This window comes from Martes martes (genome assembly GCF_963455335.1).
Source record: "Martes martes genome assembly, chromosome: 2".
Taxonomy (NCBI): domain Eukaryota; kingdom Metazoa; phylum Chordata; class Mammalia; order Carnivora; family Mustelidae; genus Martes; species Martes martes.
Window position 1 is genome coordinate 143,510,457 of NC_137889.1, and position 16,457 is coordinate 143,526,913.

Consider the following 16,457-nt stretch of genomic DNA (forward strand, 5'->3'; position numbering starts at 1 on the left):
AGAAAGGAAAAAGCAAGGAGAAAAGGAAGGGAGGGCAGGTAGCACAATGCCCATTTTGCAGATGAGAACACTGAGGACGTGTGTCTGGGAAGGGGCAGATCCAAGCACCCCACCTACCAGTTCATCCTACTTTCCATCTTGGGTCTAAAATAGCAAAGAGGAGCTTCTTTTTGATTTGGTGAAACAGGAACGGCTTTACTAAAAAGCTGCAGGTAAAATGTAAAGTGCGGAGGGCTTAGGGTCTGGCAGATGTGTGTGCAAAGCCCAGTCGTCCCTGCCGCAGGACCTTAGACAGGGCCCTTCAGCCTTCCAAGGTGGCTTTTCTTCTACCTCAAGTGGAGACCACAATCCTCACCTCCTGGGTTGCTGGTGGGTCAGAGGAGATGGGTCAGAGCAAGGAAAAGCACCCCAGGCAGTGTTCTAAGAATGTCACTGGTTGTCACCCCCTCAGCCCCATGTGGAACTTGACATCCACCACATCGGCAACCCTGGTGTACCGATGAGGACGCCAAGGCACTCAGATGTTGAGCAACTGCCCCAACATCACACACCTAATGCATGACAGAGCCAGGATCTGAAGCTGGGCCCTCTGCTGTGACACTGGGGCCACTGACTGTTTTGCTCCACTGCCTGAGGTGTGTAACTTCCAGAGTTGTGTCTGGCTGCTGGGGACTTAAGTATCATCATGCCAACACACTCGGTGGGACCCTCCACTGCTGTGTCTGGGTGGGAGGCTCCCCTCCTAGATTCTGCTGTTTGTACAGCTGGAAAACAGGGCTTGTTCCCCTGTCTTGCTCATGACTTTCCTCTGTGGGCCCCCAGCCAGGGCACATTGGAGCTGATCTGTGGCCCCTGGAGCCACTTGGATAAAGTATGACAATGGAGGGCTGTCAGGCTTCTGGATGCTGCATGAGAGACCGGAGCTCTCAAGCCCAGCTCTAGGACATCTCAGGCCAGGTTGAAGGGCTCTGAGTTGCCTGGGGCCCCAAGCTGCTTTTCCACATGTGGCCTTGCCCTTGGTCTCCGGAAGGCTGAGGAACTGCCTAATTGTCGTCTGAACTCTCAGGGATCAGTGGTCCAGAATCACTGAGATTGCTAGTACAGCCTTCATGCATAACGACCACTGGGCAAGTGTGGACAGAAGTATTGCAACTAAGCATGCACAGAGGGAGGCATTCTGAAGGCTGGAAGTACTCAAGCGCCTTCCAAAAGCATTGACCAAAGTGTCCATCTGTAAAACCGCATCCTCACCGTCAGCTGGGTCCAGGGGATGGAGAGAATTGTTGTCAACCTTGCCAGCTTTTTCTAGAAGGACAGGCGAGCTGAATAGTGTTCTAACATTTCCAATAAGATTCATGACTCAAATGTTGGATAAGATTTCAGATTTATTCTCATACCCAAAAGTTTCTTCTATGGGAGTGACATTTGCTTTTGGCCAAATACTGATTGTAGCATCCAGCCCTGACCCATGCACCATGCAGCAGCCAGCTGTGCCCCATGCACCATGCAACCATGCACCATGCAGCCATGCACTGTTTGGCCAAAATGTGCACTGGGCACACTGCGGCTTCTGGCAGAATGTCTATATGAGCTGAGATCCTTTTTCTCCTTTGAGATGTTCTCTTGGCCCTTTCTGGCTCAGTTTCCCTCCCTCACTCCCTTGACCACAGCAGCTCTGTGAGCAGAGGCAAGGCGTTGTCCAAGACGGAAGCAGCAAGGCTGCCCATGCGAGCTTTGGTTCTGTATTGTTTGCTGTCAGGTTCTCGTCGGCTCACCTTCACATCTCCATTCGGTTCTGGGCATCTTGCAACAAATGGCACCAACCTAGGAACACAGGAGAGTCCTTGATGAACCCAAGAGCTCTAAGGACTAAGGAGAGATGCGTGGATGAGTAGACACGTTAATAGATCAAACACCCAAATTGCCCACCATACTTTTAGGGGTGGCGATTGTCAACCTTTTAGGTGTTAGGAGCCCTTTACACTCTTAAAAATTATTGGGGATTCCCTAAGAGCTTCTGCATATGAGGGGTATCACCATCAATATTTACCATATTAGAAATGAAAACTGAGACATTAAAAGATTTGCATATCTGTTCATTTAAAAACAAGAATAATAAGCCCATTATATGTTAACATAAATAATTTTTTTTCCTGGAAAATTACTGTGTGAAATGAAAAAAACATTCATGAGAAGAGTAGCGTTTTGTGCATGTCTGTCATGTCTGGCTTCATAGATGGCAGCAGGATCCTTGCACCTGCTTCTGCACTCAGCCTGTTCGGATCCGTTGTCCAGTTGAAATGGTAGAACAACCAGCCTCATGCACATAAGTATTTGGAAAAAACAGGACCCCATGAGCTACCAGGGGTCCTTGGACCACATCTGAGAACTGCTGGTTTAGGGGATCGATGAGGCTCAGGATGAAGCTAAAAGAGAAAGCATGTGTCTCCCTCCCTGGGTCACTTTCCATTGACAAGGTATCTTAGACAGCATCCCAAAGGAGGTAGGTTAGGAGGAAAATACCAGCTCCGACTGGCTTGACCTGAGACCCCTCCAGCCAAGACCCCCATGCTTTGGCTCAACTATCCCCTGCTGTTTCATCCAGCTGCAGACTTCTGTCATTCGGCTGGACTGGACATTTCTGGTGGAAGCTTGCTTTTGATGCCGTGTTGGCTGCCCACTGGTTTTCAAGCTTCACTGCTGTATGGCCCAGCCCGACCCCTCATATCACATCAAAACGGTCCTGACTCTGCCTTTGCTTGCTGGTCCAAGCCTCAGGATCCGAGAGTGCTGTGGAAAAGGCTTTGTCCATGGAGCGGGGGCACCTTGGGCTTCTCCAAAGTTCAGCTCAGGCTACCCATGCTGGCTTCTGGCTTTCTGTTGGCCTTTGATGAGCTCCGTGCACTGGGGGAAGCAGGACGATTATTAATTAATTCAACATGCAATTAATGAGATTTTACTGAGCGCCTGGCACAATGCATTTCTCATGCCCAAGCCAGGGTGGGTCAGACCTTCTTAGGCAAATCAAGATGAATTAGCAGCTTGATAAATATGAATGATCTCAGTTGATGAAAAATGCACAGAATGGTTGTTTCCCTTAATGTAATTACTCGGGTGGTCGGCTTGTCTCTAGAGCCTTGAGGGTATTAAACCATCAGTACTCTGGAGGATTCAGAGCAGGGTAGGTGCTTGCCATGGCCCTTTCCCCTTAACTGCAAATAAAAACTTAAGGGTGTTAGTGAGTGCTATAAACTGCAGCGTTCTGATGATTAGGATTACAATTAGGATTCTGATGATTAGGATCACAATTAGGATTCAGAACATTTCCGTCACCCCCAGAAGTTTCCTTGTTCTCTGGCACTGTCTCTCTCGGACTGTGCCCTGTGTCCTGGCGACCGCTGATTTGCCTTCTGACACTGTGTATTGATTTGCTTTTCCTGGAGTTTCAAATACATGGACCGCTTACGCTTTTGTCTGGCTTCTTTCGCTGAGCATAATCCATTTGAGACTCCGCCCCCCCCCCATTGTGTGTCTCACTGGTGCATCCTTCCTGATGGCCAAGCAGCATTCCACTGTATGGACGTACCACAGTTTGTTTCTGCATTCACCTGTTGGTGCATCATTTCCAGTTTCGAGCCGCTGTGGGTAAAGCTGCTAGGGACACGTGTGGGCAAGTCTTCATGTTCATGGGCTTTGTTATTCTTGATGACAAGAGATGGCTGGGTCATATGAGCGGCATGTGCTGAGCTCTACAAGAAGCCACCCAGCTCTTACCTACAGGGCTGAAATCACTGTGCATTCCCACCAGCAGGGAAGATTGTCAGTTGGGGGACACTCTCACATACTTGGGATTATTAGTCTTTTTAATTTCAGTCCTTATCTTGGATGTCTGCTGGCATCTCATCGGGATTTATTTACTTATTTATTCATTTTTATTTATTTATTTTTCTGAGAGAGAACAAGAGCATGAGAGGAGCAGTGGGAATAAGAGAGAGAGATTTTTTTTTAAAAAGATTTTATTTATTTGTCAGGAAGAGAGAGAGAGAGAGCAAGAGCATGCACTGGGGGAGGGGGACAGAGGGAGACACAGGCTCCCCACTGAGCAGAGAACCTGATGTGGGACCTGATCCCAGGACCCTGAGATCATGACCTGAGCTAAAGGCAGATGCTGAACTGACTGAGCCACCCAGTCCTCCTGGGAGAGAGAGAATCTTAAGCAGACTCCATGCTTAGCACAGAACCTAATGCAGGACTCGATCTCACGACCCCAAGACAATGACCTGAGCTAAAACCAAGAGCTGGTTGCTTAACCAATTGAGCCACCCAGGTGCCCCTCTCATTGGGATTTAAATGTACATTTCTCTGGTGAGCAATGGTGTTGGGCAACTTTTCATGTCTTTACTAGCCATTCATATATTTTGCTCTAAGAGCAAAATATTTTTTCTCTATCAAACATTTTTCTCATGTTTGTTTAAGTGGTTTGCAGGCTTATTACTGACTTATACGAGGTCTGTGTACACTCTGGATGTGGGTGGTTTGTCTGCCATACATGTTGTGGATATTTCCTCTCAATCTGTGGCTTGCCTTTGTGTTTTTATAATGGTTTCTTTCAAAGAACAAAGCTTTAAATTTCAATCAAGTACAACTTATCCATTTTTTTTCTTTGGCCATTCATGCTTTTTAGTCTTGTCTAAGAAATCAAAGCTGCAAAGATTATCTCCTATATTTTCATCTGGTTGTTTTGTAGTTTTAGCTTTTCTATTTAGGTCTGTGACTTATTCTGACATAATTTTGTACGGGGTGTAAATTAAGGATTAATGTTAACTTTTTCCCCCATACATTTATTTATGGATTGGGAAGACCATCCTGCCTTCGTCCAGTTGCCTGGGGTGTCTTTAACAAAACCATAGACCATGGATGTGTGGGTCTATTTCTGACCTCTCCGTTCTGTTGTCCTATTGTGTCCTCGTAGCAATACGACAGTCTGACGATTGTAACTTTATAGGAAGTCTTGAAGTCAGGTTGGGTAGGGCCCCCAATTTTGCTCTTTTTCTGTAAAGTTGTTTTGGCTATTCTAGGTCCTGATCTAACAGGAACTCAGGCTCACGCATTTACTCCTCATGGCCCCGTGAGGCAGATGTGAATGTTTGGCCCATTTCCTAGCGTGCTGGGGTCTGGTTGTTCTCCACGAGCGCCTTGGTCCTGGCCTCTGTGATGCTGGGCTGAGCCAGGTGGGGCTGGGAAGCCGTGGTGAGGGTCCTGTTGATTGAGACGTGGGGCTTCCAGGGGTCATGCTGCTCCCCAAGGGCCACGGTGGGGCTGTGGGAGGAGTCTCACTTGGAGGCTGAAGGCTTCGACTGAGGCCAGATTCAGGACCCGGGCAGGTGTGGATGTGGGGGACTCACCTGTGGTGTGCCAGAGATGTCTTGTGTCAGAATTTGGTGCCCTGGCCCTGGCTGTTACGTTTTTAGGGAGTTTGCAAGCCTGTTGTTAAACTGTGAATGACTTGAGGTCTCAGACTTAGCAAACACATACATCAGCATGTTCACTCTGGTTCCCCCACCCCCACCCCATCCCCCAAAGAGCCAGTGGTCAGCTGTCTACCAGCACAGCACAGACCCCACCGTCAGGGAGCCTCAGTTTCCCCATCTATAAATGGGGGAGAGTCGTGCCACCCCAGAAGGCCATCACAGCCATTAAGTAAGGTCATAGGTGCAAAATGCTTGCGGTGATTGTGACGCCAAGTTTGAGGGACAGTCTCCATGTTGGCCCTGCAGTTGGGATCCACATACCAGTTGCTGAATACAATGTGCTTGGGCCTGGGTTTACCTGCATGGAGATGGCAGAATGGCCCAAAGTCCTAGAGCTGCGGTGGGGACTTAATGCCCCATGTCGGGGAGGCTCCTGGCCAGCACCCTGTCCGCAGTGGCTCTCAGTGAGTGTGCGCCCCCAGGACCCGGGTTCTGCCAGGGTGCCAGGCGAAACCACGATGGGGACATCTGCTTGTCCATGGCCTTGGACAAGCAGAGTGGCTGTGCCAGCCACATAGCCCAGTCACCTCGAGGCCAGGAGAGGGGAGCCCCAGGGGAGCCGGGACTCCGGCCCACCAGGGAGCAAGGCAGGCAGCCTAGTGGCCTGAGCGTGCTTCTCGCTGGTGAACGAGGCCCCGTGGAGGACCGGCAGCAGCGGCAAAATCAAGTGGGCTCCACGCTAACCTTTGCTTGCCACATCCCATTCCATAGGCATTGTCGTGCCCATTTTACAGATGAGGAAACTGAACCTCGGAGGTGGGACTGCTGCCAGTGGTCCTCAGCCAGTGCCCAGCTAGAGTGACCCTGTCTACTTGCTGCTAAGGCCATGCCCTTACCCTTGGGCATCTGGGGGGCACCCCCAATGACAAGGCTGGAACAATGGTTGGGGGTGTCCAGGCACTGCCACACTTCAGCGGGAAGGCGCTCTCACTCTGCACTGGACTATCTCCCAGAAGCTGGGCTGCAGGGCCTTCCTAGGAGGAAGGGGAAGGAGAGAGAGTACAGTGCGCAGTGTTTCTTTGTTTCTTTGTGGACACTCCCCTGCCAACAGACACTTGGTGTTGGGAGGGCCCGCTCAGTTCCCATTTGGTGCCCTCCTTGTTCCCATGGCCTAGCATGAGATCTGGCCCTTAGTCGGTGGCCACTAGTCCCATTTGAGAAAACACAAAAGTCCAGGCTGGCTAAGGGTTGGGGTTGTGTTTGGAGGGAGAGAGAGGCAGGCAAGGACAATGGGGAGCCACAGGTTTTAGGGAGGGTCACAGTGTGATGGGGTTTCAGCTTCACAAAAGGCCCTCTGGCCTGCATGGACCGGGCTGGACAAAGGCAGGAAGCTCCAATCTCCCAGGAGAGAAATAGTGATGGCCAGGACCAGGACAGAGGGGCCGGCTGGCTGTGCCAGCCATGACATCAGCACCCAGCTCAGTGCCCAGCCCCATGCCCCAGCCCCGGAGCGGAACAGGTGCAGGCCTGGCAAAGGAACCAATGGACACACTGATGTGATGAGGCCCGAAGGGTGTCCTTGTCACTGGGCCATTTGGCCCAGGGTTGCCTGGCTGCCAGCAGGGGTCTGAGGGACTGGCTGCATCCTGAGCTGGATGGCTGGGGCTTATAGGACCCAGGCGCTGGGAGGGCCCTGCTCCAGCTGGCCCAGCCAGACCCTGGTTGTCAGTCTGGGTCAGCCTCAGGCCTCCATCCTCCCCTCCACAGCAGGCTCATCATCCTGGCCTGTGAAAGCTCGTTGCCATTTCCAGAGCCTTCCAGCATAGGCAGCTCTTACCACGACCATTACACAGAGGGGGAGAATGAGACTCAGTGGGCTTCAGAGCCAGGTCCCCCGACAGCAAATTCACCACATCTCAAACCACCCCCTCTGTGTATTAATTCTTCCCTCTGCCCTTCCTCTCGGTATCCAGATCATTCTGTTGGTTTGTGTGCAGAATCACAACATACTACTGATCGCAGCTCCATTTTTGGGCAGTTTCTTGTTATCAGACACTTTTGTATATGTCGCCTCAAGTCCTCACAACCAACCCTGAGAGACAATAGCATTGTACCCACTGTAGAGATCGGGAAACCGAGAATCCAGCTGCCCCAGTGAAGTGAGACTCTTTCACTCCCAAACCTCCCAGTGCTTCACCAGCGGCTTGGAGATCTTGGCACAGCACAGGAGAGCCTGTCAAAATGCAGATTCCAGGGCCAGCAAGCCATTCTGATCCACTGGGTCTGGACAGAGCCCTGGGAATCTTCCTCTTTAGGAGAGGAGCCCAGATGATGGTGCTGTGGGCTTTTCCTGGAGCTTGTGCTGTGAGGAAGCGGGCAGGGAGAAGGTGGCCTTCTCTGGGTCCCTTTCACCTTGCCCCATCCCAAGATTAGCTGCTGGCCCCAGGCCCCCTGGGCAACTTCTGGGCCCACAGTGGTGTGATTGAGCAGTGATGCCTGAAGGCTCTCCTGGAGCCCACTCTGGGGAATTGTCCCTATTCTGAGTACAATCTGCCCTGGCCCGAAGTCAGACTCAGCGGCCTGACCAGGTCCTGCTGACCACAGGCAAACCCATCACTGTCCCCACTCCTCCCGTCCCCATCTGCGTCTGGGCCGGCCGGGCCAATGGCTACACAGCAGGCGCCCATCCGGCCTGGCAGGGAGGAGCTGGTAGGCCCAGCCCCTGCCCTCCCTGAATGCTGCCCCTCAGGGAGCAGCCATGGAAGGGGCAGCACTGTCCCACCCTCGCTCAGTCCCTCAGCCGGTCGGGGGTCCCAGGGCACAGGGCCACTCACGGGCTCCCATGCAAGCCTTCTGGGGCTTGCGTTTCTGCTGGAAGGGAACGGGACCTGTCCCGTCCTTGATCACAGGGGAGTGGTACTCAGCCAAGAAAGGATAGAGCAGTGGTGAACCCTGCACATGGGTGAGCCCTGAGAACAGGCCAGGGAAAGGAAGCTGGACACAGAAGGCCCCGAGCTCTAGGATCCCAGTTAGAGCAAGTGTCCCGAAGAGGCAAAGCCCCAGGGACAGAAGACAGATTAGGGGCTGGCAGGGAGTGAGGAGTGATTGCTAACAGGCACAAGGGCTCTCTTGGGGTGTGAATGGAATGTTCTGGAATTAGGTAGGGGCGATGATTGCACAACACAGTGACTACACTAAAAACCGCTGAAGTATACAGTTTGAAATGTGAATTTTATGTTATGTGAATCATCTCTCTGTTTTTAAAGTGTTAAAAATAAAAGCAGCTATCACAAAGACATCGTGATGCCTCTCCCAGCAGCTCAGGAACCAGAGCGAGACAGAGAAATGAGGGAAAGCACGTGGGTGGTGGGGACAGAGTGGGTTCCTGCCATCCCTGCTGCATAACCCTTTCCTGGGAGCTGCTCGGGCCAGGCCTGCACTGGGCGGGGAAGGGTCTCTGCTCCCCCTACCCCCAAAAGAGCTCACCTCCCTTAGTGAGAGACGCACACATGGGTAGCCTCAGCCATCAATCCTTGCCAGTTGGTGGTACCCTGGCCCAGAATGCTCTGTGGTTTCTCGGGTCACCTGGAATCAAATCCTGAGTCCCACCTTGGCCTGCCTCCCCCAAAGACCACACCCCCCACCGGCCTGCCACTCAGAGCTCATGTCCTGCTTCCTGTCATCTTCATGCACATGCTTCCTCCTTGCCTACCTGCAGCAGACCAAGCTGATTCCTACCTAGCCAGGCCTTTGTACCTGCTACTACCCCCTGATATCTGTGTGGCTCCCTCCTTTGCTTCCTCAGGTCTCTGCTGAAATGCCCCTCCTCCAGGAAGTCTTCCCTGACTTCCCCAACTAAAACAACACCTCCGGCCCCTTCCATCTCCTTTATTTTTATTTTTCATCTTAGCTCTCATCCCCTCCCCAGAAAAATGATGTATTTTTATATGAAAATTTGCTTATTGGTTGTGCCCTTCCATAAGGAGTGAGCTTCCTGTGGGGAGCGTATATGGAGAGCGCCTCTGTATGCAACAGTGTTTAGGATACAGTAGGTGCTCAATTACTATTCTTTTTTTTTAATTAAAATTTTTTTGGCATCCCTGGATGGGCCCAAATAAACGAAATTTCTTGTAAAATATGCACAAGACAAAATGTACCATTTAAATCCATTTTAAGTGGACAATTCAGTGGCATTAAGTACATTTACAGTGTTGTGCAACCAAACCCATTTCTAGAACTTTTTCATCATCTCAAACAGGATCTCTGTACTTTTTTTTTTTTTTTGAGTCTTTTATCCAACAGTCTACCTTAAAAACATCAAACTCTAGCCAACATCTTCCCTTAAGACCATAACCGAACATTTACCCAGTGCCCATCCTATGGTAGGTGACGTCGGGTCAGCCTTTCAACCACCATGGAAGGTGTGGATGGCCATCTTCATTTCACAGATGATTGGTTGGGCTCAGAGAGATGACGTGCTTTGTCCGAGCACACACAGCTCAGAAGACTGGGATTTGAAGGCAGATCTCCCGCTTGCTAGATAGTGACCATCCCATGGAGTGACAGCCTTCACCAGCCCACCACCCAGCCCCACCCTAGGCCTCCTCCTACCACCCCTCTCTCCCATGGGCACTCTGTGAGCCAAACATTCTAGGCATCCCCGGCTCTGGTTGGCTGACCACAGGATGGGAGGTGGTGGGGGCCCACTGCACAAGACCCTCCCAAACCGCCCACCAGCCCCTTCACATCGTACTCTGGCCAGGTGACCCCAGCATCATACAAGGAGACCTTCCTGAGCTGGCCACAACAACCAGCTGTCCCCACCCAGTCTCTGCCTGCAGCCTGGGAGCTGTTCCCCAACCCCTGCCATGTCCAGGTTCTCACAGACCTGCTTGGACACGGGGCTGGACTTCTGCAGCAGGGGCTGAGGTTCAGCAACAGCATGATCACAGTTCCCGGTGGCTGCCAGGAGTCCTGACAGGCTGGGTGCTGGTGCCTGGGCGAGAGCAGAGGTGCAGGAGGCAGGCGTGAACGGTGAGCTCAGCCTCTTTGGGGTGGTGTCTCCTCCCTTTCATCAGGCCTTAGGGAGGTAGTCTTCCCTGCCCTGGATCAGGCCTTGGACAGGTCCGTGCCCCGATGGTCACCCTCAGGGAGCTAATTGGCCCCTTGTCATATATGTGGTAGCGGCTGTCCGGTCCCAGGTAACGGTCCAGAGGCCGAAGCAGACTCGGCATGTCCCCTCTGCACCCCCCTGCTCGTGCTGGAGGCCGGCAGTGGGGCTGGGGCTGGAGCTGGGTCTTGTGGGCCCACCCCATTCACTGGATGGCCCACCTCCTACTTCTGGTGGCTTTGTCTGCTCTGGGTGGACAAGGCAGGTGGATACAACTGCCCGCTTTTCTCGTGGGTCTTTCCTTGGCTGTTCCGGAAGTGTCCTGCCAAATCTTTCCTCACAGAACCCTTGACTCAGTCACAGCTGTGTTTCTGGTGGTCTTGCTTGGCCCCCGGGTGCAGTGGTTTCCCTCTCCTGCATTCTCCTGGCCGTTCTAGGAAGCCAGCAGACAGGACAAGGATGACCCATGCCGACTCTCTCCTGTCCCCAGGAAGCACATGGACACAAGCCATTGTGTCCCCAGCAGAGCCAGACACCAACACCTGGCTTTCCCAGTCTTGGGCCTGGGTCCCCTGCCTTCAGGAATTGTACTTTGGAGCTCTGTGAAGGTGTCGCTAGGCTTGGGGAGGGAACGGGTGAGTGGGGACCCTCCCCTCAGCTCCTGCTTTCTCCCAGGAAGTGTCTTCACCACCTCCACTCCCACCTCTGACCCCTTTAAACATCCAGAGAAGCACCAGGCTGGGGGTCAAGTTCAAGGACTGTGGAGCCAGCCTGCATGGGAGTGAGTCCTGGCCCTTTACACACCAAGCAGGCAGCTTTTGGCAAGTTAGTAATCCTCTCTGTGCCTCAGTTTCCTCATCTGTACAATGGGGACAGCGGCATCACTCCAGCTTTTGAGAGCAAAGAGAATTTATTGTTGTAAGTTTAAGTGCTAGAACAGCTCCCAGGAAGTAGCAGGAGGGTTAATTATTACGGTGACCTGTTCTGGTCCCAGTGTGGACCTGTCATTTGGCTGGTTGTATCGGACACCACCTTTGACCTTTTCCTAAGCCCACACTGGACCACAGTGTGGATTTCTGGCTTCCCTGACCAGATAGCTCTGGGACTCCCCTGCCAGAGCTGTGTGGTGCCCAGTTCCAGGGAGTTGGCTGGTGTTCCCTTGTGCCGTGGTCCAAGCTGCCTCTTCCAACCCTGCCTTGCCATTTGGGGGACTCCCCAGAGCTGCAACAGAAGGCAGAGGGGACACCTCCCAAGTGGAAGGCAGCATAGGCTTTCATGGGATTTTTCTTCACTCAGATAGGGTGACTTGAAGCACCCACCAATCACGGGTGGGCTTGGTGGACCTCACTTGGTGGCTGAGTTGGGACCCTGAGCCTGAGGTTTTAGCCAGTGGCACCCTGAGGCTCTATGCTGCAGGTGCAGGGACATGCCGGAAGTCCATGGCAGAGGTCCTGCTGCATGTGTGACTTTGGACAAGTGTCTCACCTCTTAGTGACCAGTGTCCTTACCTGTAAAGATAGAACGATGAGAGGACAGCAGGATTGTGCCAAGGTTAGTCTTCTGGTCCAGAGAAAGCTTTAACTGAGTCTTCACTTGCTTTTCATTCTTGAAGAATATTTGCATTGGATATAGAATTCTGGGTTCACAGATTTTTAAATTCTCTTTCAGCACTTTGAACATCTTCTGGACTCTGGGCTCTAGTATCTTTTTTTTTTTTAAGATTTTTTTATTTATCTTAGAAAGAGAGAGCACAAGCCAGGGGAGACATGGGGGAGAGGGAGAGTGACAATCTCAAGCAGACTTTCCATTGAGCATGGAGCTCAACACAGGGCTGATCCCAGGATCCCAAGATCATGACCTGAGCTGAAATCAAGAGCCAGCTGCCCAACTGACTGAGCCACCCAGGTGCCCCTGGATCCAGTATTTCTGATGAGAAATTAGCATTCGTTTGAGTCCTAATGCCTCTGAATGTAACATGGTTTTATTCTAGCTGCTTACAAAATGTTATCATTATTTTGGTCCTCAGCAGTTTAATGGTTAGGTGTGGTTTTCTTGGTATTTATACTTTTTGGAGTTAACTGAGCTTCCTAAATGTGTGCATTAATGTCTTTTCCCATACTGGGGATTTTGTCAGTCATTATTCCTTGAAGTCTTTCTCCTACTCTACTAACTCTCTCCTCTCTTTCTGAAACTCCAGTTATGTGTATGTTATACCTTTGATGTTGACCTACAGATCCCAGAAGATCTGTTCTTTCCTCTTTCAATTTATTTTCTCTCAAGTTTATTAAGTCTTTCTTCCAGCATCTCGAATTTTCAGTTAAGCAATTCAGTGGTTTTCTGTTTCAGATACTGTATTTTTTAATTATAGGATGTTCATTGGGTTATTTTTTTTTAAAAGATTTTATTTATTTGACAGAGAGAGAGACAGCAAGAGAGGGAACACAAGCAGGGGGCGTGGGAGAGGGAGAAGCAGGCCTCCCACTGAGGAGGGAGCCCAATTCGGGACTCGATCCCAGGACCCTGGGACCATGACCTGAGCTGAAGGCAGATGCTCAACGGCTGAGCCACCCAGGCACCCCTCCACTTGGCTATTTTAAAAATAGTTTCTCTTTCTCTGTTGAAATGCCCTTTTTTTTCATCCAGTGGAAGCAAATTTGCCTTTACATCCTTGAACATAGTTATAATTCCTACTTTAAATTTTTTTCATTTGCTAATTCCAACATCCAGGGCATTCCATAGCTAGTTTCCATCAATTATCCTTATATTAAGTATGGGCGATGTGCTCTTATTCCTTTGTGTGTCCTCATATAATTTTGGATTATATCCCAGGTATTGTGAATGATAATATTGTAGAGATTCTAGATGTTAAGTATGTCCCTCCAAAGAGCATTTTTGTTTTATTTTGTGTTTGTGAGCAGTTAACTTGGTTGAACCCAATGGCAAACCCCATCTCTGGGGAGATGGGCGCAAACTCCAGTTCACTTCTTTTAGCCTTAGCTGGGCTGCTTGGAGTCTGTCATGGGTATGCATGTTTTGTGGCCAAAGATTTGGGCAGAGTTTATGTGCTGTATTTGGGGACCTCCCTCAGGCATCCCCCTTTCTAGAATTTAGTCCCTCACTTTCTGTCTACTACTATGGTTTCCCCAGCCTCTGTCACCTGGTTCATTGAGCCTTAAGTGTAATACTCTCTACCTGAGTTTCAACAGCTACATGGCACAGACTGGGGCCTGTTCCCAGACTAAAAGCCATGAAAATTACTCACTGGGTGAGTGATTGCTAATTTTCCTGCAGGTTCCAACTGCATTTGGTCCCCTCCAGGGCCTTCAGGTAGCTGTGTTTTATTGTTCTTCTGCTGAGGCTTTGTAGTTGTGATTGGTGAGAGAGTTGATCCAACAGGAGCCACCAGGCTATTAGCAGAAGCGAAAGCCTGGAGACATTCAGAACAGTCCCTGGCTGATGAACACATAAGACACGTGAGCCGATGTTACTGACTGCACCGCTGGGTTCCCTTCCATGGTCAAGATGAGAAGCAACATGGATACGGACACCCTCGTGAAAGAAGGGGTCTACATTCAATGAGGGGCACACAGTGGGCATTAGACTGTTGTTGTGGGAGACCACTGAACTGGGGGGCAGCAGCGCTCTCCAGGAGGCTTCCTGGAGGAGGTGGTATTGGGGCAGGAGATGTGTCAGATGTTCCAAGATGAGAGAATAGACTTTCTGATTTCAGGGTTTTATTGATAAGGACTTCTAGCTCTTGGGGGAGGTAACCTTTCCTAAGGTAAGCCCTGGAAGTTACTTCCTGTAGCCGCGAATAGATGTGAAACATCCAGGAGCCCCAAAGTCCAAGGAAGCAATGCCACGGCCTGCTTACTCCATAAATGTTCCCAGGATGGGACTAGCGTGGGGCTGGAGTTCGGGACCCCCAAACCTGCCTAGTAAGGTTGAGCTACCACTCATTTTGCTCACTTCTGAGCCCACCATTGTGAAGTCTGTGGAGGCCAGAAGCAAGGATGACAGGGAGCTTTAGTTTTCTGTCCAGTTAATTTTGGTAACTCCTCATTCCTCAGAGTTGTGATCCTTCCTCCCCAACACACCCCATGGTCCCACTGGAGCTTCCAACCATGGGCAGGCTCTGTTATGGCCATGCTACAAAACTGAGGCTCAAAGAAGTGGTGTGACCAACCCAAGGCCACACAGCTAAGGTGCTGGGTCCGAGACTCCAACCCAGGACTTCCCACTGGCCCTCGAGCAGCTTGGGAGATTGCCCCCGTGCAGGGTCCTCCATCTCTCCAGCTGCCAATGGAAATAATAGCCTTATCCCCCTCAGGGGCTGGCGTGAGTTTCAGAAGAGGCCAAGTGTGTGAAACTGACACATAAATTGTAAATTGCCTACAGACGTTAGTGTCTGTTACTGTGGTAACCGCCCAGCATTTATAGACTGCTTTTGCTCTGGGTACCAGTAGTCACATTGGCATTTTAATTTAATAGCATTGTTATTCTTCCGTTGTAAAAACAATATAAATTATGCATATGTCCAAACTCACCAATTGTGTATATTAAATGTGTGCATTTGTATAAATCAGTTATATCCCAATAAAGCTATTAAAAATTACCTTCATTACAGAAAGTTGAGAAAATGTAGAAAAGTAGAAAAAGAAACAAAAATATTTTATTGCAGCAACCCCAAACTACCCTCTGCTAATGTCGGGGGGATGGTAGTCATTTTTCGACTTTTCTTCCCTCTGCCCAGTGTGTTTGCCATTTAATACGGCTGTGATCACTGGTGTATATAATTAAAAGCATTTTATACACAATTTTATATCCTGCTCTTTGCCCCTTAGGGGCTGCTAATAGGAAGAGCGAGGACTGCTGCCTTGCTGTCTGGGACCCCATCCCCGTTGGGCTCTGGCTCCGGGTCCGGTGTGCTTGTGCTCCTGGGTCAGGGTGGATGGCCCCAGGGAGGGCCCGACATATCCCCCCCGCTCCATGCTCAGCAAGCATTTACACATTCCCATCCGCTGCTCTCCTTGTCTTGTTTTTCTAAGTTTAATGAAATGTGCTTTCATCGTGACTTATGGAAAGTCCAGCTCATCATCCCACTTCTAAACCACCTTTTCTCTCCTCCTTTCTTTTGTTGTCAAATGGGCATTTACTTAGGCTCAGAAGGCTAGTGCAGGCCGGAAGCTGCCTGTAACAGGCACTGATTGGAAAAGCAAAAGGTGTTGATTGAATAGGAAAGTGAAAATCACTTGAGGGCTTGAGATAAGACATAGCGGGTACTTTTGAGAAGCAGCAAGGAGCCCCGTCTGAGTGGAAGAGCGAGGTGAGCAGGAGGGAAGATGAGGCTGGGCGGGGTGAGAGGGGTTATCTTTTACCAAGTGGAAAACACGAAACTCAGTGGCAATCAACCACAAACAATTTCTTCTTGAGCACCTGATGATCCTGCTCATCTGGGCTGGGTTGGGCTGGGCGAGCAGGTGGGCAGAGGCCCTGCTTGGGGCTGGTGTGGCTGGGTGACTCTGCTGCATTCCTCTCCCCCTCCTGAGACCGCTGGGCTGGCATGGGCAGGTCCTTCTGGCAGGGGCAGGGACAGGGTGGTGGCTTATCTGATGGTGTCCCGTAGGCCAGAGCAAGTCACGTGGCCAAACCCAGAGCTGGGGAGTGGTGGTGGTAGGCGGGGGCTGGGGATTGCCCATCCCAGGGTGGGAGGCAGGGCCATGTTCTGTGCAGGTGCAGGAGAAGGGCCAAGGTCTGGGCTTCTGACGTGGTCTGTCTCTGGGGACTGCAGACCACTCAAGCTTTAGACCCCTCTGAGACATCGCTTTACTCCAAGGTCAAATGGGGATTTGACTCAGAGGGTTTCGGGTGGGCTC